The sequence below is a fragment of the Canis aureus genome, chromosome 34 (genome assembly GCF_053574225.1).
Source record: "Canis aureus isolate CA01 chromosome 34, VMU_Caureus_v.1.0, whole genome shotgun sequence".
In the NCBI taxonomy this organism is placed as follows: Eukaryota; Metazoa; Chordata; class Mammalia; order Carnivora; family Canidae; genus Canis; species Canis aureus.
The window spans coordinates 25,436,740-25,463,906 of NC_135644.1; the positions used below are offsets into that span (position 1 = coordinate 25,436,740).

At 36.5% G+C, this 27,167-nt stretch overlaps 1 long non-coding RNA gene across 1 annotated transcript in view; it reads left to right on the forward strand.

The window, feature by feature from the left end:
* LOC144304795 (uncharacterized) overlaps window positions 1–27,167 on the forward strand; it is a 53,046-nt gene that overhangs the window by 24,419 nt on the left and 1,460 nt on the right. The window lies entirely within an intron of this gene.

The window sequence follows — 27,167 nt, forward strand, 5'->3', positions numbered from 1 at the left end:
ATGGTCAATCAATTGTTGACAGCAGAGGAAAGAATATGTAGGAAAAGACAGTCTTGTCAACAAATGGTGTTGGGAAAACTGGATAGCTACATGCCAAAGAATAAAACTGGACCACTTTTTTATACTATACACAGAAATAAACTCAAACTGAATTAAGAACCTAAATATGAGACTGGAAATCATAAAAATCCTAGAAAAGAACACAGGCAGTAATTTCTCTGAGATCATCTGTACTAACATATTTTAGATATTATCTACTAAGGCAAGGGAAATGAAAGCAAAATTGAACTATTGGGACTATACCAAAATAAAAAGCTTCTGTGTAGTGAAGGGAAAGATAAACAAAACTAAAAGACAACCTACAGAATGGGAAAAGATATTTGCAAATGATGTATCTGATAAAGGATTAGTATCCAAAATATATAAAGGACATATATAACTCAACACCAAAAAATAAGTATTCAGTTAAAACATGGACAGAAGACATGAAGAGACATTTCTTCAAAGAAGACATACAGATGACCAACAGATATATGAAAAGATGTTCAACGTCACTCACCATCAGGGAAATAGAAATCAAAACTACAATGAGATATCACCTTACACCTGTCAGAACGGCTAAAATTAACAGCCTAAGAAACAACAGGTGTTGGCAAGGATGTGGAGAAAGCAGAACCCTCTTACACTGTTGATGGGAATGCAAACTGGTGCAGGCCCTCTGATAAACAGTATGGAGGTTCCTTAAAAAGTTAAAAATAGAACTACCCTATGATCTGGCAATTGCACTTTTACCCAGAGAATTTACCTGGAGAATACGAAAATACTAATTTGAGGGGATAATGCACCCTGATGTATATAGTAGCATTATCTATAATAGCCAATTATGAAGAGAGCCCAGATGTCCATCAATGGATGAATGATAAAGAAGAGGTGGTACAGGGTGGCTGGGTGGCTCAGTAGGTTAAGCATCCAATTCTTGATTTTGTCTCACGTTATGATCTCAGTGTTGTGAGATGGAGTTCTTCATTGGGCTCATGTTCAGTGTAGAGTCTGTTTGAGATTTTCTCTCTCCCTCTGCCCCTGCCCCTCACCATGCACTTACTTTCTCAAATAAATATGTTTTAAAAAAAAGAAGTGGTGTGTATACATGTGTGTGTGTGTATATATATACACACACACATATACACATACGTACATATACATATATACAATTCTATTTTACATATATATATATATATAATGGAATATTTTTCAGCCATAAAAAAGAATGAAATCATGCCATTCATAATGACATGGAGAGAACTAGAGAGTATTATGCTAAGCAAAATAAGTCAGTCAGAGGAAAACAAATACCATATGATTTCACTCATATGTGGAATTTAAGAAACAAAACAAATGATAGGAGAAAAAAGAGAAAGACAAACCAAGAAACAGACTCTTAACTATAAAGAACAAACTGATGGTTACCAGAGGGGAGGTAGGTAGGGGATGGGTTAAATAAATCATGAAGATAAATGATGGGGATTAAGGAGGGCACTTGTAATGAGCAGTGGATGTTGTGTGTAAGTGTTGAATCACTAAATTGTAAACCTGAAACTAACATTAACTGTAGGTTAACTAATTGGAATTTAAATAAAAATTTTTTTTTTGGAAAAGGCATGAAGAGACATTTTTCCGAAAAAGAATTACAGATGGCCAACAGGCACATGAAAATGTGTTCAACATCACTCATCATCAGGGAAATGCAAATCAAAACTTAATGAGATATCACCTACCATCTATACAGAATGGCTAAAATCAAAAACAATGAACAACAAGTGTTATTGAGGTTATGGAGAAAAAGGAACCCTGTTCCTTGCCCTGTTGGTGGGAATGCCAACTGGTACAGCCACTGTGGAAAACAATTTGGAGGTTTTTGAAAAGTTAAAAATAGAACTATTCTACCATCCAGTAATCACACTACTGAATATTTACCCCAAATATACAAAAACGACAATTCAAAGGGATATATGCACCCCTATGTTTATTGCAGCATTATTTACAATAGACAAAATTTGGAAGTAGCCATTGATAGATGAATGGATAAAGAAGTGGTATGTACATGCAATGGAATATTGTCAGCCATAAAAGAAAAAATGGAATCTTGCCATTTGTAACTACATGGATGGAGCTAGAGCGTATAATGCTAAGTGAAATAATTTAGAGAAAGACAAATACCATACGACTTCACTCGTATGTGGAATTTAAGAAACAAAACAAACAGGCAAAGGAACAAGAAACAAACTCATAACTATGGAGAACAAACTGATGATTCCCCTGCAGGTGGTGGGTGGGGGAATGGGGAAACTAGACGATGGGGATTAAAGAGTACACTTATGACGAGCACTGAGTAATATATAGAATTGTTGAATCACTATATTGTACACTTGAAACTTCTGTAACACTGTATGTTAACTATACTGGTATAAAATAAAAACAAAGAGGGATCCCTGGGCGGCTCAGCAGTTTAGTGCCTGCCTTTGGCCCAGGGCATGATCCTGGAGACTTGGGATCGAGTCCCACATCAGGCTCCCTGCATGGAGCCTGCTTCACCTTCTGCTTGTGTCTCTGCCTTTCTCTCTCTCTCTGTCTCCCGTGAATAAATAAATAAAATCTTAAAAAAAAAAAAATAAAAACAAAAAAAGAAACTCTGGGCAGCTAGAAATGTGGAAGCCTTTACCATATTGTCATCTGATCAGACCAGCTCAGCATCAGAAACAAACACACATGGGCTCTACAGTGAACTACAAAGGAGGCTCTCCAGAGAGAAACCAAAACTGAATGACTCACCTGGAACACCTAGTGGTGAAACTTAACAAGCCAAACAAATGCAAAACCCTTCTCATTCAGACCTTGGAAGTGGAAAACCCTAGCCCATCCTATTAGTAGCACTGACTAGATGTCACTCTCATTTTCAGTGGATCTGCTTTTTTGTGTGTATATGTGTGTTTTATTTTTAAGGAGAATATAAAATGCAGACCAACTTATCACACACACACACACACACACACACAAATATGTAACCCGAATTTTAAAATTGAAGAAACATCAGCCAAACCAAAACTGAGTGACAATTCACCAAAAGATAATGGACTGCTCTCTTAAAAAATGTTAAGGTCAAGAAAAAGAATAAGGGACTTGTTTCAGATCAAAGACTAAAGAGATGTGACAATTTAATACAATGTATGACACTGGGCTGAGTCATTGGCCAAGACAGAAACGATTATTGTTTTATTTTTATTTTATTCTATTTTTGTCATAGAGGATGTTAATGGAACAACTGGAAAAATGTGAAGGTCTGTAAATTGGATAGTGCTAAGTTAATGGTAAATTCCTTATTTTGATAAATGTACTTTTTAAGTTACTACATTGAAATATTTATAAAGGGGAATGATATCTGCAGCTTGTTACCACATTCAGAAAAGTCTGTGGAAGGAGGAGAAAGAGACTGATAAAGCACATGTTTAGTTTAGGGAATCTGAGGAAATTGTATTTTTTTAAAAATAAATTTCTAAACTTTGGAATTATTTTGAGAGTTACAGAAAGGTTTAAAAGATAGTATACCCTTCACCCAATTTTAGTTTTCTTTGATGTTGTCATTTTAAATTACAGTGGCACGTTTTTGAAAACTAAACCAATATTGGCACATAATATTAACTAAACCCCAAATTTTATACAGATTTCACTTGTTTTCTATGAACTTTTAAATTTTAAACTTCAGACTTTAATAACATTTTATATATTTTTTAAATTTAATGTCCCTTTTCTACTCAAAGATTCAATCCAGCATACTACATTGCATTTATTTGTCATCACTCTCCAATCTCCTTTGGTTTGTGACAATTTATTAGTCTTTTCTTATTTTTCATGACTTTGACAGTTTTGAGGATACTGATGAATATTTCTAAGAATATCCCTCAGTTTTGGTTGTTATATATGTTTCTCATGATCAGACTGGGGTTATGGCTTTTTAGAAAGACTACTGCAGAAGTGAAATGCCCTTTTTATCCATGATATCAGATAGTAGATGCTATCAACAGGGTATCTCTGGTCATGTAAATCTTGATATCTTAGATGAAGTAGTGTATGCTGGGTTTCTCCTCTGTAAAGTTCCAATTTGTCCTACTCTGTTTGGGAGGAAGTCACTATGTCCAGCCCACTCTCAAAGGCAGGGGTAGGAGGGCAGGTTGAGTCTTATCTCCTGGATAGGATAGTTTCTACATGTTATTTGGATTCCTCTATAAAGAATATTTGATTCTTCTCTATTTTTTATATTTCTATGGACTAATGTTTATTTATTTTATTCTTTGGGTTAGCTGTAATATGTTATTTATTTTGTCACTGAAATATTCCAGCTTTAACCATTGGGAATCCTGGTAAACTCCTATGGTCTTTTGACATGTGCCCAGCATTTTGGTTTGAGAGCATTTCTTTGCTTTCTGTTACTATAAAATGCTTCTGTTTTATCTTGTATTTTCCCTGTCCCAGTCCTAAATGGGCTATTCCTCCAGAGGCTTAAACAAGTCTCTTTATTGAAGAATGATACCTAAAAACCAAAATCCTGGCACTGAGTGGTTTGAACTATTTGTAACTTTACTGTAAGTCTAAAATCCTTTCAAAATAAAAAGTAAATTTAAAAATGAGTTAAAAGTTATAAGGTACATAGCCTATTTGTTATTCTTAAGTGTAATACTTTAAATTATGATGTCAGTTACCAAATGTTACCTTTTAAAATTCATTGATGCTTATTCTCTTTTTCTTTTGATGCTTATTCTTTCTAAATAGAAATTATAGTTTAATTCGTACCTAGAGATTAATAATCTTATACAACCTCAGTAGAACATTTTTATACATTTTATTTGCATGTCTTAAAGTGGAGACACTTGGTCATATTTCCTACCTCTTATGAAAAGCATTGAGATCTGTGATTAAATTCATGAAACTATTTACATTACAAAACTAATAACCAAGCAGTCTAGTCTAACATGCATACATAAAAGGGCATAGCAGGGGCATAAAGGAAGGAGATCTTGACATTACTCATAACATTTTCAAGCAAAAATACTGCCAATGTCAATTCCATTTTAGTGAATAAGCATGATGTGGGCAGCTTGGCCTGTTTGACAGGAAATTCCATATAAAAATACGGCATTTCTTGTGGAAGTTTCAAGGTATACTTCTTTGATCTATGAGATATAAGAAGGTTACTTCTCTACCAGATGCTTCTATTCTATATCCTAGGAAGTCATTTTAATTATTAATTTTTTTAAGATTTTTTTTTAACTAATGTATATCCATTGTGGGGCTTGAACTCATGACCCTGAAATTAAGAGTTGTATGCTTTTTTTGACTGAGCCAGCCAGGTACCCCATTAGAAAGTCACTTTAGGAAGTAAGTTATTTCTTCCAGAGACACTTGGGCGGCTCAGTGGTTGAGTGTTTGCCTTTGGCTCAGGTCATGATCCTGAGGTCCTGGGATCGAGTCCCGCATCAGGCTTCCCATGGGGACCCTGCTTCTCCCTCTGCCTATGTCTCTGCCTTTCTCTGTGTCTCTCATGAATAAATAAATAAAATCTTTAAAAATAAATAAATAAATTCTTCCAGAATATAAGTATAATTAAGGAAGGTACAAATGAGGATATAGATATGCTTTAGGTCTTAGTGACACTAAGAGTACTCTAATAAATAATGTAAAAAGGAATCCAATACAGCTACAGTAATATGGATGGAGATAGAGAGTATTGTGCTAAAGTAAAATAAGTCATTCAGAGAAAGACAAATACCATATGATTTCACTTATATGTGGAATTTAAGAAATAAAACAAACGAGTGAAGAGAAGAGATAGAGGCAAACCTAGAACAGACTTACTATAGAGAACAAACTGATGGTTACCAGAGGGGAAGTGGGAGGAAAATGGGTTAAATAGGTGATGAGGATTAAGGAGGGCACTTTTTTTTTTTTTAAGATTTTATTTATTTATTCATGAGAGACACAGACACACACACACACACACACACACACACACACACACACACAGAGGCAGAGGGAGAAGCAGGCTCCATGCATGGAGCCCGATGTAGGTTTCAATCCTGGGACTCCAGGATCATGCCCTGGACCAAAGGCAAGCACTAAACCACTGAGCCACCCAGGCATCCCATGGAGGGCACTTATGATGAGCACCAGGTGTAGTATGTAAGTGTTGAATTACTATATTGTATACCTAAAACTGATATTATACTATATTATCTGAATGAATTTAAATAAAAACTTTAAAAAGACACCTACAATGTAGCAAAGATACATTTTGTATGGTCTTATCCTATTTTTTTAAAAGATATATTTATTTATTTTAGACAGAGATTGAGAGCATGAGCAGGAGGGCCAGAGGAAGAGGGAGAGAGAATCTTAATGCTAAGAATCCATGCCAAGTGTGGTGCCCCACATAGGGCTCGATCTCACAACTCTGAGATCATGACCTGAGCTAAAACCAAGAGTTGGATACTTAACCAACTGTACCACCCAGGCACCCCGTGGTTTTTACATGAATAGAAAATTTCTAGATCATTTTCAGTCGGCAGGTTGTTACCAAATGGTGTGTCATGAAGTCCGTTAAGTCATATTTATTCAAGTTAAATAAGATAACATAAAATGCCAGTGTTGGGACACCTGGGGGCTCAGCGGTTGAGCATCTGCCTTTGGCTCAGGGCATGATCCCAGGTTCTGGGGATTGAGTCCCACATCGGGCTCCCTGCAAGGAGCCTGCTTCTCCCTCTACCTGTGTCTCTGTCTCTCTCTCTGTGTCTCTCATGAATAAATAAATAAAATCTTAGAAAAAATGCCAGTGTTAGGCACATATTATTACTATTACAGAAACTTTTTTATAGTTCTTTATGAGCAAGTGATTTGTGGGTTGTGATATAAAATACATTTCTTATTTTGAATCTAGGTCAAAAAAAAGTATTTTAAAAACATGGTTTGGGATCCCTTGGTGGCTCAGCGGTTTATTGCCTGCCTTTGGCCCAGGGCTTGATCCTGGAGTTCCAGGATCAATTCCCATATCGGGCTCTCTCCATGGAGCCTGTTTCTCCCTCTGCCTGTGTCTCTGCCTCTCTCTCTGTCTCTCTCTCTGTGTGAGTGTGTGTGTGAGTGTGAGTGTGAGAAATAAAATCTAAAACAAACAAAAAAACCAAACATGGTTCTAGGATTGTAGACCAAAAACACTTAAGAGTGGACCTCTAGGGTGTAGGAGAGGAATTTTTGCAAAAGAGGTATTTGGGAAGAAAGGGTCTGGAAACTTTTTTTTTAATTTTATTTATTTATTCATGAGAGACAGAGAAAGGCAGAGACATAGGCAGAGAAAGAAGCAGGCTCCCTGGAAGGAGCCTGTTGTGGGACTCCATCCTGGGACTACAGGATCACGCCTTGGGCTGAAGGCAGGCCCTCAACTGCTGAGCCACTCTGGCATCCCTGTGGATTGATTTATTTTTTTAAAAGATTTTATTTATTTATATGAGACAGAGAAAGAGTGAGCAAGAGAAATAATACAACCTGGGGTGGGGGGGCACAAAAGGAGAAGGAGAAGCAGACTCTCCACTGAGCAGGGAGCCTTATGTGAGGCTCAATCCCAGGACCCAGGGTCCGAACCTGAGCTGAAGGCAGACCTTTAACCACCTGAGCCTTCCAGGCACCCCTCAATCCATAGATTTAAATATCTCCTCGATTCTGGAATTGAATTTTCAGCTATTATCTATTGTATATTGCTCCTCTATTATTCTCTTAAGTAATTTCTGGAATTACTCTTAGATATACACTGTGGCCTTTAGAACTGTCTATCCTGTCTTTAAATATGTTTTCCGATTGTTATTTCTTTTTCTATTGAGAATTCATTGTAGCACTTTGGTAACCAGTGTTGTCTAACTGAAAACTATTTCTTCCACTTTTTCTTCATGAACACCTTTTTTTGTTTATGCAATGGGTAATTATGTGCATTGGAAAAGATGAAAGGGGTAGAGGCAAATGGGAGTGCAGTTTGGCAGTTTCTTAGAAGGTTAAACAGGCTAACTATGCAACCTAGCAATCTTATTCCTAGGTATTCACCCAAAAGAATTAAAACTATTTCCCACAAAAAAACTGCACATCAAAGTTTATCAGTTTTATTCATATTTGTCAAAAACTGGAAACAACACAAATATCCTTCAACTTGTAAATGGATAAGCAAAGTGTGGAATGTCCATGCAATGGGATATTTCTCAGCAATGCAAGGGAATGAAACTGATTAATGCACTGACATGGATGAATTTCATATGCATTATGCTAAGATGAAGAAGCCAGACTCCAAAGGCTCCATACTATAGTAATTGCATTTATATGACATTCTGGAAATGCAAAACGATAGGGACAGAACTAATGGCAGTGGTTGCCAGTGGCTGGGTGACAGAAAAGTTGACAACTGCGTACTGACATCCTAATTTCTAGAACCTAAGAAATATTACCTTATATGGCAAAAGGGACTTGCAAATGTAATTCAGTTAAAGATGTTGAGATGGGCAATTATCCTGGGTTATCCTAAGGTTGTCTAGGTATAAAGATAATTACAAGAGTTTTTATAAGATGTTGGCAGGGGAAGGTAGCAATGTGACAACAAAGCAGAGATTAGAGTAATATGGACAGGCACAAAGGTATTCTGACGATTTTCAGAAGCTGGAAGAAGCAAGAAACAGATTCTTCCTTGAAGCCCCCAAAAGGAAATAGATCTGGCAACACCTTAATTTTAGTTCAATAAAACTCACTTCAGGGTGACTGGCTGGCTCAGTCAGTAGAACATTTAACTCTTGATCTCAGGGTTATAGGTTTGAGACCTATATTATGTATAGAGATAATTTAAAAATAAAATGTTTTAGGGGCGCATGGGTGGCCCAGTCAGTTAAGTGTCCAACTCTTGATTTTGCCTCATGTCATGATCTTAGGGTCATGAGATTGAGTCCTATGTTGGGCTCCACGCTGGATGTGGAACCTGCTTGAGATTCTCTCTCTCTCTCTCTCTCTCTCCTGCCCCCCCCCACCTTGCATGTTCTCTCTTTTCCTCTCAAAAAATAGAAATAAAACCCTGAAAAAATCCTCATTTCGAGCTTCTGACATGCAGAACTATAAATTTTGTTTTTAAAGCACCAAATTGCCATATATTAGCTATTGTAAATAATGCTATACTGAACATGGTGGTACAGATCATCTCTTTGAGATCCTGTTTTCATCTCCTTTAGATATATACCCAGAAATCAGATTGCTGGAACATATGGTGGTTCTATTTTTAATTTTTTAAGGAACTTACATACTGATTTCCATAGTAGTTGTACCAATTTACATTTCCACTAACGGTGCACAAACGTTTACTTTTCTCCACTTAGTGACTAAGTTTAGCTAAAGTTTTGTCACTTTTATTTATGTTTTCTAAAAAGCAGCTCCTAGTTTCATTGACTTTTTGTATTGTTTTTCTGGTCTGTATTTTATTTATTTCTGATCTGATATTTGTTATTTCCTTTCTTCTGCTAATTTGAGGCTTAGTTTATTTTTCTTTTTCTAGTTCCTTGAGGTGTAAAGTGAAGTTGTTTATTTTGGGATCTTTCTTGTTTCTTTTTTTTTTTTTCTTCTTAATGTAGCCATTTAACTCTCTAAAATTCCTTCTTGGGACGCTTGGGTGGCTCAGCGGTTGGGCATCTGCCTTTGGCTCAGGGCATGACCCTGGAGTCCCGGGATCGAGTCTCATGTCGGGCTCCTTGCATGGAGCTTCTCCCTCTGCCTCTCTCTGTGTCTCTCACGAATAAATAAATAAAGTCTTATAAATAAACAAACAAACAAGCTTCTTAGAAATGATTTTGCAGGATCCCATACATTTTTCGTTTTGTTTTGTTTTGTTTTTTAAAGATTTTGTTTATTTGACACAGAGAGAGAGAGAGTGTGCGGGCACAAGCAGGGGAAGCTGCAGGCAGAAGCAGAGGGAGAAGCAGACCCCCTGCTGAGTATGCAGAGATCAATTTCAGGATCCTGGGATCAATGACCTGAGCCTAAGGCAGATGCTTAACCAACTGAGCCGCCCAGGTGCCCCATGATCCCATAGTTTTTGATATATTGTGGTTCCATTTTTGTTTGTTTCAAGATAGTTCTTAATTTCTCTTCTGATTTAGTTTTTGACCCATTGGTTATTCAGGAGCATGTTGTTTAATCTCCCCATATTTAAGGATTTTCCAGCTTTCCTCCTATTATTGATTCTTATTTTTATACAATTATGATTTCAGTCTTAAATTTGCTAAGAATTCTTTTGTGACCTATCATATGATATATCTGGGAAATGTTTCTTGTGCACTTGAGAAGTTGTGTGCATTATTACTACCATTGATGAAGTTTTCTGTATACGTCTGTTCCATTTGGTCTAAAGTATGGTTCAAGTCCAAGTTTCTTTGTTGATTTTCTATCTGGATGATCTATCCATTGTTGAAAATGAGGTATTATAATATACTGTATATAGTATATTTTAGTATACTGCTGTGATAGTATTGCCTATTTCTCCCTTCAAACCTTAATATATTTAGTGCTTTAATGTTAAGTGCATATATATTTAAGATTCTTATATCTTCTTGATTAATGGATTCCTTCATCATTACAAAATGACTGCATCTTGTTATTACTTTTGACTATAAGTATTTTGTCTGATATAAGTACAGTTGATCCTTCAACAATGTGAGGTTTAGGGGCAGTGACCCTTGACAAACTTGAAAATCTACATATAACTTTTGACTCCTTAAAAAGTTAACTAATGACCTACTATTGACCAGAATCCTTTCCAATAAGGTAAACACTCAAGACATATTTTGTATGTTACATATATACTATATTCTTACGATAAACTAGAGAATCATAAAGAAGGGAAAACATTATCATACTGTGTTTATAAAAAAATCACATGTAAGTGGACCTGCACAGTTCAAACCTGTGTGGTTCAAGGGTCAGCTGTATAGCTACCCCTGATCTCTTTTGGTTTCCACTAATGTGGAATATTTTTTGCCATTCCTTTACTTTGTGCCTATATGTGACCTTAAAGCTGAAGTGAGCACCCTGTAAACACCATATAGTTCAGTGTTGTTTTTTTGTCTATCCAGCCACTCTATGCCCTTTGATTTGAGAATTAAATCTTTACATTTAGAGTTATTATTGATAGATAACAAACAACTTGCTAAGGCCATTTTACTGTTTTCTGACTGTTTTTTAGTTTCATTATTCCTTTTTTCCTTTTTCACTGTCTATTTTTGTAGACTAATGATTTTCATTGCTTTGATCTTTTTCTGTCTTTTTGTATATCAACTATAGATTTTTGCTTTGTGGTTACCATGAAGCCTATATAAAATATCATAATACAGTCTCTTTTATCCTGATAACAGTTTAACTTCAGCCACATATAAAAACTCTATCCTTTTACTCCTTCCCCTTTTTATGTTTTTGATGCCATGATTTACATCTTTTTGTATTACATATCTCTTAACAACTTGTTGAAACTATGCCTATCTTAAATGCTTTTGTCCTTTAACCTTTATACTAGAGTCAAGTAGTTAACACATCACTATATTATAATATTAGAGTATCTAACTTGGCTATATGCTTACCTTTACCAGTGTGTTGTATATGTTCCTTTGTTTCCTTTTTTTAAAGATTTTATTTATTTATTCATGAGAGACACAGAGAGGCAGAGACATAGGCAGAGGGAGAAGCAGGCTCCCTGTGGGGAGCCTGTTGTGGGACTCAATCCCAGGACCCCAGGGTCACAACCTGAGCCAAAAGCAGATGCCCAACCATTGAGCCACGTAGGTGCTCCCCTGTATTTTCTTAATATGAATTAGCATCCTTTTTCTTAAGGCTGAATAACTCCTTCCAGCACTTCTTGTAAGGCAGATTTATTGGTGATTGATTTGCTCAGTTGTTGTTTACTAGAGGAAGTATTTCACCTTCAATTCTGAGGGACAGGTTTGTGTGAACTTTCTTGGTTGTCTGTTTCTTTTTTTTTTTTTTTTTAACACTTTGACTATGCCATCGTGTGCTCTTTTGGTCTGCAAGGTCTCTGAAACGTCCATAGATAGCTTTATTGGGGTTCCCTTAGATGAGAGAATATTTTTTCTCTTACTGTTTCAAAATTTTCTCTTTTTCTTCAGTTTTTGATATCTTTATTATGATGTATCTTAGAGAAAACTGTTTTCTACTGAATTTTTTTTAAAGATTTTATTTATTCATTCATGAGAGACACACACAGAGAGAGGCAGAGACACAGGCAGAAGGAGAAGTAGACTCCATGGGGATCCCTGGGTGGCGCAGCGGTTTGGCGCCTGCCTTTGGCCCAGGGTGCGATCCTGGAGACCCGGGATCGGGTCCCACATCGGGCTCCCGGTGCATGGAGCCTGCTTCTCCCTCTGCCTGTGTCTCTGTGCCTCTCTCTGTGACTATCATAAAAAAAAAAAAAAAAAAAAAAAAAAAAAATTAAAAAAAAAAAAGGTAGACTCCATGCAGGGAGCCTGATGTGGGACTCGATCCGGGGTCTCCAGGATCACGCCCTGGCTGAAGGCGGCACTAAACTGCTGAGCAACCAGGGCTGCCCTCTATTGAAATTTTGAGGCAGCCTATTGGCATCACGAGCTTGGATGTGTAGATGTCACCCCAGATTTGGGAAGTTTTCAGCCGTTACCTTGATTCTAGTGGTACAGAGTGCCAGTTGTAGGGGTATGTGCCAGTACCAGGTCCAGCAAGAGCATAATGTCTTTTTGGTTCAGGCTCTTGAGGTACATTATATTGGCAACTCTGTGGTTCTTGGCAAGCAATTGCAGCAAGATCTGTTGGAGTCCTTAGCAAGCCCTTCCAGGTCCAGAACCCAGGGCAAATAGTGGTGAGGCCAGAATCAGTGGTGTGCCCACACTCAGCTATGGGAGTCAGCTGCAGACATACTCATAGTGATGGGGGCCAAGGCAGGCAGCAAGGGCCAGGGCTAATTATGGGCTTACTGGCAGGCACAGAGTCCATAGAAAGGTGTTCTCTCCTGTGGCTGTTCACTATTACTTCAAGAGTACACATTGTAGTGGGGTCGGTGACAAGGATCAGGCTGAGGGTATACAGGTGCACAGCTGGAAGAGTTAGCTACAAGTAAGCTACAAAGTGAGAGCCATGGTACCAGCTGTAATAACAGGAGGCCAGACTTGGTTTGGACCCACTGGCAGCTGCTGCAAGGCCTTGGTTGTCTGTGTGCTCACTTATGGGTGCACACCTACTACCACTGCCCCTTAACCCCACACCACCTGCCAAAGACATGTGCACTGTAGTGGAGGCTGTTAACAAGCATGGAGAGGGGAGCATCCCAGGTGGCTCAGCAGTTTAGTGCTGCCTTCGGCCCAGGGCCTGATCCTGGAGACCTAGGATCAAGTCCCACGTCGGGCTCCCTGCATGGAGCCTGCTTCTCCCTCTGCCTCTCTCTGCCTCTCTCTCTGTATCTCTCATGGATAAATAAAATCTTTTAAAAAATAAAAATTAAAAATTAAAAAAAAAAAAACAGGCATTGGGCCAGTGATGTGTAGGTGCACAGCTGAAAGGACTACCTCTGAATATGGCTGTGGGGGCCAGCCAGGGGGCCTAGGCTGGTGTCTTGCACTTGCAGAGTTGTACAAGTGCAAGCTACCAGACTCTGGCAGGGATGAGAAGGTGCTCAGTCAGGTAGCTTCTTATACTTGTGCAGCTGCAGCGGGCTGTTCTTAGTTAACACTAATTCCTGTGGGGCAAAATCTGGTGAAATTTGCCTAATGGTCCTTGAAGGCTCTACTAGCTGTTGACATGGTCAACACTGAAATCTGATGAATTTGTCTGCAGATCTCTGAACCTAAATCACTTCCCACTGTGTGTCTACTAATAGTAGCTTCTGCTTTTCTTTCTTATACCTAGCTATCTCCATATATGTCAGCTTTGTTAATCTGGGTGGGGTGAAACCAAAGCTGTAACTTCACACAGTATCCCTAAAGGCTGGAGAAGTGGGTTGCTCATCCTGTTCTTCCTTTCCTATCTGGGAAGTTCCTTCTTAATGCTCAACAATACCAGCTTGGAGGATGGAATGATACAGGCAAAATGAAGTTGTCTTCCTTCCCATTAAGAATGGGATTTTTTTTTGGTAAAGCTAATGTAAATTTATAAAGATTGTATTTTGTTGAAAATAATTTCTCCTAAACCAGAAATTGATCATTTGTTGCAACTGGAATCCCAACTCTGATTATGTAGTAGTGGCAGCTTAGAGCTGTGCATTGAGCATTCTGAGGCCACATCAAAGCTCAAAATCAAAGTGTGTCTTGACTGTTAATTGACATATGCAATGAGCAGAAGAAGAAGTAATAGTGGCCCAATTATTTACCATTTCCTTTCTAGATTTTTTAAAACTCCAGTATAGTTAACATACAGTGTTATATTGGTTTTAGGTGTACAATATTGTGTTTCAGTAGTTCTATGCGTACTTCAGTGCTCATCATGCTAAGTGTACTCTTAATCCCCTTGACCTATTTCACCCATCCCCCACCCACCTCTCCCCTGGTAACTATCAGTTTGCTCTCTATAGTCAGACTATTTTTTGTGTGTTTTTCTCTTTTTTCTTTGTTTCTTAAATTCCACATGAGTGAAAACATACAGTATTTGACTTTTTCTGACTGACTTATTTCACTTAGCATTATATTCTAGAGTTCCCTCCAAGTTTCTGGCACATGGCATGATTTCATTGTTATGGTTTAGTAAAATTCCATTGTATATTTATGCCACGTCTTTATCTACTCATCTATTGATGGATGCTTGAGTTGCTTCCATTGGGTTGGCTATTGTAAATAATGCTACAATAAATATAGGGGTATGTGTATCACTTTGGATTAGTGTTTATGTATGTTGATGGTAAATACCCAGCAATGCAATTACTGGATGGGAGGGTAGTTCTATTTTTAACTTTTTGAAAACCCTTCACATTGTTTTCCGTAGTGACTGCATCAGTTTGCATTCCCACCAATAGTGCACAAGAGTTCCTTTTTCTCCACATTGTCATCAACACTGTTGTTTCTTATGTTTTTGATTTCAGCTATTCTGACAGGTGGGAGGTGATAACTCATTGTGATTTTGATTTGCATTTTCCCCGATGATTAGAGATGTCGAGCATCTTTTCATATGTCTTTTGGCCATCTATCTGTCTTCCTTGGGGAAATGTCTCTTCATATCTTCTGTCCATTTATTAATTGGATTATTTGGCCTTTTTGGTGTTGGGATGTATCAGTTCTTTATATATTTTGGTTACTAACCCTTTACCAGACATGTCATTTACAAATATCTTCTCCCATTCCGTAGGTTGCCTTTTAGTTCTGTTGATTGTTTTCTTTACTGTGCAGAAACTTTTTATTTTGATGTAGTCCCAATAGTTTATTTTTGCTTTTGTCTCCTTGGCCCCAGGAGACATATCTAGAAAGATATTGCTATAGCCCGTATCAGAGAAGTTACTGCCTGTGATACCTTTTAGGGTTTTTATATTTCAGGCCTCACATTCAGATCCTTAATCCATTTTGAATTTATTTTCGTGTATGATGTGAGAAGGTGGTCCAGTTTCATTCTTTTGCACACAGCTGCCTAGGTTTCCCAACACCATTTGTTGAAGAGACTGTCTTCTTCCCATTGCATATTCTCACCTCCTTTGTCCGAGACCATATAATTGTGAGTTTATTTCTGGGCTCTCTATTCTGTTCTGTTGGTCTATGTGTCTCTTTCTGTGTAAGTACCATAGCATTTTGATTACTACAGGTTTGCAGTAGATCTTGATATCTGGGATTGTGGTACCTCCAGTGTTGTTCTGCCTTTTCCAAGATTGCTTTGGCTTTTCAAGGTCTCTTGTGGTTCCATACAAATTTTAAGATTATATGTTCCAGTTCTGTGAAAAATGTTGTGGTATTTTAATAGGGATTGCATTAAATCTGTAGATTGCTTTGGGAAGTATGGACATTTTAACAATGTTTGTTCTTCCAATCCACGAGCATGGAATATCTTTCCATTTGTTTGTGTTGTCTTCAGTTTCTTTCATCAGTGTTTTATGGTTTTTGGAATATAGGTCTTTCATCTCCTCGGTTAAGTTTATTCCTAGGCATTTTATTATTTTTGTTGCAATTGTAAATGGGACTGTTCTCTTAATTTCTTTTTCTGCTCTTTCATTATTAGTATATAGAAATGCAATGGATTTCTGTATATTGATTTTACTGAATCCATTAATCAGTTCTAGTAGTTTTTTGGTGGAGTCTTTAGGGTTTTCTATATATAGTATCCTGCTATCTGTAAATAATGAGAGGTTTGTTTTAAAGATTTTATTTATTTATTTGATGGAAAGTGTAGAGTGAGAGAGAGCATGAGCAGGGGGAGGGGCAGAGAGAGAAGAAGAAGCAGTCTCCGTGCTGAGCAGGGAGTCCTATGCAAGAGTTTGATCCCAGCACTCTGGGATCATGAGCTGAGCCAAAGGCAGATGCTTAACTGACTCAGTCCTCCAGACTTCCCAATAGTGAGGGTTTTACTTCTTCCTTACCAGTTTGGATGCCTTATATTTTTGTTTTTTGGTGTGTATAATTGCTGTGGCTAGGACCTCTAGTACCATGCTGAATAAAGGTAGTGAGGGTGGACGTTCTTGTCCTGTTCCTAATCTTAGAGGAAACACACTCAGTTTTTCACCATTGAGTACAATGTTAGCTGCAGGTTTTTCATATGTGGCCTTCATTATGTTGAGATATGTTCCCTGTAAACCTACTTTGTTTAGAGTTTTCATCATGAATGAATGTTGTACTTTGTTAGATGCTTTTTTTATATCTATTGAAATGATCATATAGTTTTTATCCTTTCTTTGGTTGATGTGACACACCACATTGATTAATTTGTGAGACTGAACCACCCTTGCATCTCAGGAACAAATCCCACTTAATCATGGTGGATGATTTTTTAATGTATTGTTGGGTTGGATTTGCTAACATTTTGTTGAACATTTTTGTATCTGTGTTCATCAGAGATCTTGGCTTGTAACTCTCTATCTCTTTTTTGGAGTGTCTATCTGGTTTTGGTATCAAGGTAATGCAGGCCTCATAGAATGAATTTAGAAGCTTTCCTTGTCTTTTTGTTTTTGGAATTTTGGAATACCTATTTTGAGAATAGGTATTAGCTTCCTTTAAATGTTTGGTAGAATTAACCTTAGTTAAGCTGGTTGGTCCTTGACATTCATTTCTTGGGAGTTTTTTGAATACTGATTCAATTTCATTGCTGGTAATCTGTTCAGATTTTTTATTTTTTATTTTTGGAGGGGGGCTCAGTTTCAGGAAGTTAGATGTTTCTAGGAATTTATATCTTTCTTCTAGATTGTCCAGTTTGTTGGCATATCAGTTTTATAATCTCTTACACAATCCTTTATATTTTTGTGATGTTGGTTATTTCTCATCATTCACTTCTGATTTTGTTTATGTGAGTCCCCTCTTTGTTCTTTGATGAGTCTGGCTAAAGGTTTATCAATTTTGTTGATCTTTCAAAGAACCAGTTCCTTGTTTCATTCACTGATTGATTGAGTTTCTATTTCATTTATTTCTGCTGTAATTTTTATTATTTCCTTCTACTGGATTTGGGTTTTGTTTGTTCTTTTTCTAACACCTTTAGGTGTAAGTTTAGGTTATTTATTTGAGATTTTTCTTGCTCCTTGAGGTAGGCCTATATTACTATAAACTTTCTTCTTAGAACAACTTTTGTTGCTCCCAAGGATTTTGGATCACTGTGTTTTAGTTTTCATTTTTCTCCATGTATTTTTTTATTTCCTCATTGATTTATTAGTTTACTCATTTATATTTAGTAGCATGTCACTTAACCTCTTTGTATTTATGTTCTTTCCAGATTTTTCTTTTTTTTTCTTTTTTTTTTTTTTTTAAGATTTTATATATTCATGAGAGACACAGAGAGAGACAGAGACACAGGCAGAGGGAGAAGTAGGCTCTCTGTAGGGAGCCTGATGTGGGTCTCAATCCCTGGATCCAGGATCACGCCCTGAGGCAAAGGCAGATGCTCAACCATTGAGCCACTGAGGCGTCCCTTTCCAGATTTTTTCTTGTTGATTTCTAGTTTCATAGAGTTACAGTCAGAAAAGATACAGGGCATGACTTCCACCTTTTGTTGTTGTTGAGACTTATTTTGTGACCTAACATATGATCTATTTTGGGGACTGTTCTGTATACACTTGAAAAGAGTATGTAATCTGTTGTGTTAGGATGGAATGTTTTGAACATATCGTTAAATCTATCTGGCTCAATGTGTCATTCAAAGCCACTGTTTCCTTGTTGGTTTTCTGTTTGGATTATCTGTCCATTAATATAAGTGGGGTGTTAAAGTCCCCTACTGTGACTGTATTATTATCAATTTCTTCCTTTATGCTTGTTATTATCTATCTGCTTTATATATTTTGGTGCTCCCATGTTGGGTGCATAGATAATTAAAATTGTTGTATCTTCTTTTTGGATCATTCCCTTTATGATTATATAGTATCCCCCTTTGTCTCTTGTTACAGTCTTTGTTTTGTTTTATTTTATTAAGATTTTATTTATTTATTCATGAGAGACAGAGAGAGAGGCAGAGACTCAGGCAGAGGGAGAAGCAGGATCCATGCAGGGAGCCTGATGTGGGACTCAGTCCTGGGACTCCAGGATCATGTCCTGAGCCGAAGGCAGACATGCTTAACTGCTGAGCCACCTAGGGGTCCCACAGTCTGTTTTAAAAAGTATTGCTACCCTGGCTTTTTTTTCACTTCTATTTGCATGATAAATGTTTTTATATACCTTTACTTTCAATCTACATGTATCCTTAGGTCTGGAATGAGCATCTTGTAGGCAGTATACAGATGGGTCTTGCTTTTTTTTATCTATTCTGTCACCTGTGTCTTTTGATTAGAGCATTTAGTCCATTTACATCCAAAGTAATTATTGATAAATATATACTTATTCTATTTTGTTACTTATTTTATGGGATTTTTTGTTGTTGTTGTTGTTCTTCTTTGTTCCTTTATTCTCCTACTCTCTCACGGTTTGCTGGCTTTCTATAGTGATATACTTGGATTATTTTCTCTTTGTTTTTTGCATATCTATTAAAGGCTTTTGATTTGTGGTTACCGTTAGGTTTATATATAACATCTTATGCATATAGCAGTCTATATTAAGGTAATGGTCACTTAAGTTTGAACTCATTCTTTATTCCTTTCTCCATCACGTTTTATGTATGTCCCTACTGTTGTGGCTAAGCCATGTTTTCCTTCAGGCTAGCCATATGCAATGGCTCTCTTTGCTTCTTGTGGGCAGTGTTTGGTCCCTATGTTGTTATTTGGCTAGTCTGGGCCCTTGTTTGTCTTCAGTTGAGTCAGACCAGCTGTTTGCCAGAGATACATAGCACTGAACTGTAGGGCATTTTACCTGTGTTGTCTTATGAGTGTTCATTGATGGGCAAGGCCTGTAGTAAGATCAGATGTCTGCCCCAGTGCATTTCTGGGGCTGCAGTTGTACTGTTGTGAGTTGTTATCTTCCCCTCTGTTTGAGTCAAGATTCACTTTGGAGTGGTCTTGGCCCCTGTGGATACTGATTGCACACTGCCAGGCTTGTGGTAGTACTTTGGGTGGGCACTGGACAAAAGCGTATTGGAGGGGGCAGGTCTACAGGAGAACAGGAGCAAGGAACCCAGTGCCAGCAATTTCCACACTAGTCCATTGTGGGAGTGGGGCTGTAGCTTCCCAAAACTCCTGCCCAGGACAGCAAGAGGGGGCAGATCCACAGAAGCATGTCGGCCTGGGGTGTGATGTTAGCAAGGTAGGTGGAGAGTGTGCTGGTTCCCACAGGAATCCATGTGTCTAGGCTAGAGTTGGGATAGGAAAATGGCACTTGTCAGCTCTTTTTTTTTCCTTAGTGAGGTCTTCCAAAGATCCCTCAGGCTCTGAGATTAGTAAGTAAATCTCCCACTAATATATACCAGGCATTTTTCAAACTGCTGGTTCTGTCTTCTACCTCAGCTGATCTGTTTGTTGTGCTGTCTCTTTAAGGACAGGGACTCTGCCCTCCTAATTCTCACAGAGTGGAACCCACTGATTTTTTAGTTCCAGATTTTAAGCGCCACTGATTGTTGGGATCCTCAGGTTTTCAAAGCCAAATATTATGAGGATTCGTCTTCCTCATGTGGGTTCCCCGTGCCTACCATGCCTGGTGTGAGGGTCTGTTTCTTTCTCCTCTTTGCACCCACTAAGTTTCTCTAGTGGACAGTCCCGTGGGTCATTTGGCTCCTGACCACATCTTTGCCCTCCTGTACTCTTCTACAGGGTCTCTTCTCTATATTTAACTGTAGAGGGTCTGTTCTGCCATTGTTCAGAACTTTCCTGGGTTATTGATACTGATGTGGGTGTTAACTAGTTGTATCCCTAGATCAAAGTGAGCTTAGGATCCTCCTATACCACCATTGTCCTTGAAAGTCTCACCTTTCTAGGTTTCTAAGTAAATTATGATATATGCTCATGTTTAAAGGAGGTTTGATTATTCAGTCTTTCTATATTACTTATCTCATGAATAAGTAGAAATAATTGTCTTCTTAATGCTAATTCCTGAGTAGTGATGAAGTAATTGAGGCATTGAAAATATTTATTTAAGGGCACGTGGGTTGCTCAGTGGTTGAGCATATACCTTTGGCTCAAGTTGTGATCCTGGAGTCCTGGAATCCCTCCCTGGAGAGAGCCTGCTTCTCCTTCTGCCTATGTCTCAGTGTCTCTCTGTGTGTCTATCATGAATAAATAAATACAAATCTAAGAACAGATAAATAATAAATAATCTTAAAAAAAAAAGAAAAGAAAATATTTATATAAGGGCACCTGGCTGCCTTAGTCAATAGTAGATTGTGTTACTCTTGATCTTGGGGTTGTGGATTCAAGCAGCACTTTGGGTGGAGATTGCTTAAAAATAAAATATTTAAAAACATATTTATTTAAATTCTTACTTTTATGAAAGTTACATTTTCATGTCATGTTCTTTATAAATATCTGATTTACAAAAGGCTTCTAATAGTAAATCACCTACATTTAAAAATTAGAAAAGGACCTAGAAAGAAATATTTATGAAGTCTATTCACAATCACTCCTAAGTGGAAACAATCCAAAAGTTCTTCAGCGGCTGAATGTATAAACAAACTATGGTACTTCTCGTTATCCCATACTACTATATTCCATCCTATATATTATATAGAATACTATACAACAAGAGAAGGGAGAGGAGACTGGGGAATCGGTTATATAGCTTATGAGGATTAATGAGCACATTTATCATGATGGAGCACCAGGGGAGGTATGGGAATGTTGAATCACTATATTGTACACATGAAACTAATGTAACACTGTATGTTAACTGGAATTAAAATAAAAATTTTAAAAATGAAAGAGGAATAAGAAATTGGTTTAAGAAACAATAGAAAGGGGATCCCTGGGTGGCGCAGCGGTTTGGCGCCTGCCTTTGGCCCAGGGCGCGATCCTGGAGACCCGGGATCAAATCCCACGTCGGGGTCCCTGCATGGAGCCTGCTTCTCCCTCTGCCTGTGTCTCTGCCTCTCTCTCTCTGTGTGACTATCATGAATAAATAAATAAAATCTTAAAAAAAAAAAAAAAGAAACAATAGAAAGGAATGAACTATTGATAAGTGAAAGAATTTCAAAGAATATCCAAGGGAACAGTGAAATAAAGAAACCCTTCTCAAGTGCTTACAACATGTGTACTTAACTTTATAAACTTCTTTTGCAAGGACAAATGTATATTGATAGAAAATAGATTACTGGTTGCCGAAGGCTAGAGATTGTGGAAGTGTGTGACTACAAAGGTATAGTAAAAGGGATTAAGGTGGAGGGTGATAGACATGTTCTATATCCTGATTATGCTGATAGTAATGTGAATCTGTACATGCACTAAAATTTATAGAACTATCTACTTCCAAAAACCAATTTAATATTAAAATTTTAAATAAATTTTAGAAAAGAATCTAGATGAGGACTTTGAGTTGGCTTCAAGTTGTATGTGTGCTATGAAATGAAAGGAAAATTCTGAGGATTAGAATAAAAGATCTCAGAAATTATATGTTAAAAAAAACCCACATTGTATAGCAAGTGGGCAGTTGGGGTTAGTATTTAGTGTCTTATGAACTTGATTCATATTCTGTAATGGAAAGAGTATAGATAAGCATTTTACTCCAGAATATGTGTTGGCCTTGTAGCATTAAGTAAAATAGATGTTCAAAGAAAATGCTCCATTTTTTTTCTTTTGGCTTCACATAGTTTCTGACATAGTATTAACATCCCCTAGTTGGAATAGCATGAAGTTGGATGATCTAATAATATCTCTCCTGACTGCAAAGTTTGGTTCATTTTAGTTTTTGCCAGATAACTTTTTTGAGTTTTCATGTTTTAAGTATTCATTTTTTTAATACTATGCCAAACAAAAATTTAAGACCACTAGGTGGGGATGTAAACAATACAGCTTTTGTTATTTCTCTTGTGCTAAGAAGTAACTTGATGGGTACAGCTATAAGCGTAATTCCCCAAAAAGAGGGAAGAAAACAAAACAAAACAAAAAACAAAACTGTAAAAGCACTTGATTTTATATTTCTAATTGTTACGGTAATCTGGATTGGGGAAAAATGAAGCTTCTGAAATAAGGATAAAATCATCTATGTTCAAATAGCATATTCTGAAACCATAATTTCTTGGGATGACTCCTCATTGTCACAGTATATAATATTAGTTGTCTTATGGGTTTGTTTTGTTCTAATACATTTTTAATGATAGATATGAAATGAAAAATTCAACAGGATAAATTGTAATTTTCTGTTTTTTATACAATTTATACAATTTTTATAATTTTCTGTTTTCTTGCTTTGATACTATAAAAAAGAATGATCATTTGCCTCTTTTAAAGATATGTTTAAAATCATGTTAGTTTCATGACTTATTACTGATTTTCAGTTTTCTACATGTAATTAGCAAAAACATAGTTATGTTAAGAACGTTAAGAATATCTTAGAGAATTTCTTCATAGTAAAATACCATTGTGCTATGTTGCAAACAGTCTTTTAAAGAGTACTTAGAAAAAAAGGGAATGGAAAGGGCTTTTTTTTTTTTTTCTTCTTTTTTTACCTCTAAAATGAGGACAGCTGTATATTTCAGGAGTTAAAATTATCTTTTTATTTTTTGAGAATTTTCTTCTCTCATACTGTATTTTTTATTACTTTTGGAGCAAATACACGTGATTATTGATAATTATGTGGGCTTTGGTATGAAAACATTGTATCACTGTTGAAGATTCCCTTTAACCACAATACAAGGCTTCTATTCAATAAGGGCTGACACTTGTTTCTTTCAGCAGTCTGTCTTAGATTTTTGGTTGCTTAGTGCTGGTCAGAAATGGAGGTCAGAGAATATGATATATTTAATATTTATTTCTTTAAGTAAATATAGCAATTTTTAAGGAACTAACGATTCTTATAAGTGAATTATCAATTTTTATGACTGCTTACTATATATAACAAAATTTATCATTCCAACCATTTTAGAAACTTGTAACATATAATATAAATTTTAACACTTTCTCTATTTTTAAGTGTACAATTCAGTGGTATTAATTACATTCATACTGTTGTGCAACCATCTGCTGTTTGCAAAACTGTTTTCATTACCACAAACAGAAACTCTGTAACCATTAAGCAATAACTCCCCATTCTCCCCAGCTACTGGTAACTTCTAATCTACTTTCTGTCCCATGAATTTGCCTTGAAAAACTTGATTTAAATATAATTTTATGTTTTTAATTTTTCCATTTGGATGAAAAATATTTTATATGCTGGAGATCTACTATTGTCATTTGGAAGAAGTAAAATATAACACTGAACAGTACTGTATTACACATATACAGACAAGTAGCTCTGAATTATAACAGAGAAACAAGTTACTCATGTCAGTAAGTTTACTAGGCATCTTATTTAATCTTAGGATTTACTTAGTATTTTCAGGAAGAAAAGAGCTTACCACTCTTGAATTCTTATGATGTGCTTTATATTAGGACAAAAATCAAGAATATACATACATACATACATACATACATAATTAAGGCCTTCATTTTAGTCACACTAAGGTGACAAATGTACAAAACAGTTGAACAGAAAATAAATAGAAGTATATGAATTAGAAGGAAAAATGACTAAAACATCTTTCATTTTAATTATTCCATTTGTTTATTTCAAGTCATACATGACACATTAGTTGGAAAATATCAACAGGAACAGCAAATAAATGGCATAAAAATATTTTTACTGATCTTTTAAGAAACTGCCTCTCAGCTAAAATTATTTTTAAAGGAAGGGCTTGCTTGCACTGTAAGATAATCCTTGGCCACTGGAGTTTTCTGAACAAGAGTAAAAACAGAATTTTAGTGACTGGTCAAATATTAACTGTCCACACCTACAGTTTTCTGAAGAAATTTAGACATGATTCATAATTTAATAAAGGGCTTCAGATTTTGTTTTTTCTCAATGGGAAGATACATAGTAAATAGATCAACAAATGAGTGAAATCTTTGTAGAAATTTCTGTACTAAATTTAATAGTTTGATTCATATTGTAATTGAGTATATTGAACAACATTGGTAGATGGAGATAATTGAAGCCTTTCATTTAAAAGAAGCTAAAATTTTGTTATATTCTATAGTAAGTTGATATGCTGGTAAATTTAAAAATATAGTGGATAATGATTAAATTAGTTGAGGAAATATGAAAAACCATCTTTCTGTACATTATTTCAGGTAAAATTGTACCTTAATTATCCCAGAAAAATGACTCAATTTATTTTTAATATATCTTGAGATGGCTTTCCTTGGATTTCATAATTCTATAACTAGGAGGGGTTTTCTTCATAATGTTTTACTTATGTTGCTATGACATTCTTTACCTTTAACTTATTACCTCATATCCTGAGTATAAATGGAGAATAGTTCACTACTGAACACAATTTTTTCCTATCCCTGAGTGAGAGATCCAGAGGAATTTTAGAGTTGTTTGGCTCATTCAGCTTCCATTAAATTACATTCTGTTATGCCTCCTTGTACTGAAGAGGCTGGGAAGCTAAAAATTGCATTTCCTGAATTCCTTGCTTTTGATGTTCTGGATGCATATCAAGTTCCTTCAATAATATGCACTCCTGCAAAACTTGGAAGGAAAAAAGTTAAGGGAAGGCTACTTTTCTGTTCCTCTTGGCTGTTGCTGCTGGGCAACAGGTTCAGGAAGATGTCAGATTTGGGGCACCTGGGTGGCTCAGTGGTTGAGCGTCTGCCTTTGGCTCAAGTCATGATCCCAGGGTCCTGGGATTGAGTCCCACATCTAGTTCCCCTCAGGGAGTCTCTTCCTTCTGCTTTTCCCTCTGCTTATGTCTCTGCCTCTCTCTATGTGTCTCTCAAGAATAAATAAATAAAATATTTTTTAAAAATTAAATTAAAAAATACATTCTTCTTTCTCCCACTCTTTTTTTTTTAAAGATTTTATTTATTTATTCATGAGAACACACAGAGAGGATTGAGAGAGAGAGGCAGAGACACAGGCAGAGGGAGAAGCAGGCTCCATGCAGGGAGCCCGACGTGGGACTCGATCCCGGGTCTCCAGGATCACGACCTGGGCTGAAGGCGGCGCTAAACCGCTGAGCCACCAGGGCTGCCCTCTCCCACTCTTGATGCTCTTGTTGAAAATCAATTTACCACAGGTGTAAAGGGTTTTTTTAAATTTAATTTCAGTTCCTTTCCATTGATATATATGTCTGTCCTTAGGCAGTACCACACTGTCTTGATTACTGTTGCTTTGTAGTAAGTTTCAAAATTGAGAAGTGTAGGTTCTCTAATCTTACTCTTTCTTTATAAGTTGGTTTTGGTTTTCTGAGTTCCTGTTTTCCTTAGGAAACCAGAATCAGGTTGTTGACTTCTACAGGGGGGTAGAGGAGGAAGCTTGGCTATGGATGGAGATTGTACTGAATCTCTTCATCAATTTGGGGACTATTGCCATTATAACAATGTTAAATATTTCATTCCATGAAATATTCTTTTTATTTTTAAATATTTTTCAAAATGTTTTGTAGGCTCAAGCATACATATCTTACCCTTCTTTTGTTAAATTTGTTTTTGGGTATCATTTTTTGAGCACTTCTTTTTGTTCTATTATAAGATATTCTTCATCTGTTTCATATACTTTTACCCTAGCTTTAGAATGAGCCATTTCTCCAAGAAGCCTTGGTTATTTTTAATGGGTAATTGTATTTAAGAAACATTATCTGGATGTTCAGTGTGTTCTAAAATACTTATTTTAGAAAGGAAACTAAGGCCCACTAAGTTCTAATATTCCATTTGTTGGCCTTCTAAAAATAGTATTGTACACTAAAATGAGTTAGAAATTCTTTGGGGGACTCTACTCTCATGTATGAAGTCTGAAAAAAGTAATACAAGTCTGAAATATGTTATTATTGTGAGAAAAAATATTTTCTAAGATGGCTGGAAATACTGACAAAGATGGCAGCTTCAAATAGCTTTTATTGGCTAAATTTTGATAATTCAAACATAGAAAAGAAGATCATTAACCACTTGAATCTGTAAAAAGCTTTAAGTCAATGATGATGCTCCAAAGGAACAAACAGTGTTCAGGAAATCATATATGTATTTGTATGGGGATCTGTGATTCCCAGTTACAAAATATACCTTATGATTACCAGCTAAGTGATAACTTACCAAGGATCAAGAAGTCGACTATGGAGTAATGGATTTGTGTCTGTGGTCCTTAGACCATGCTTAATATAAGAACTTCTCAAATACAAGTGTGGTTGTAGGTATATTGAGAGATCTTTCAAGGAATCTGGGGCCTGGTTCTAGATAAACTGTCAGGGAAGCTTAAAAAAATTGTCTGGGAAGCTTGAGATGTGGACTTGAGATTCTCCTGCCTCCCAGTAAACCCCCAGAAATATGTTAGATGTATGTTATATACATA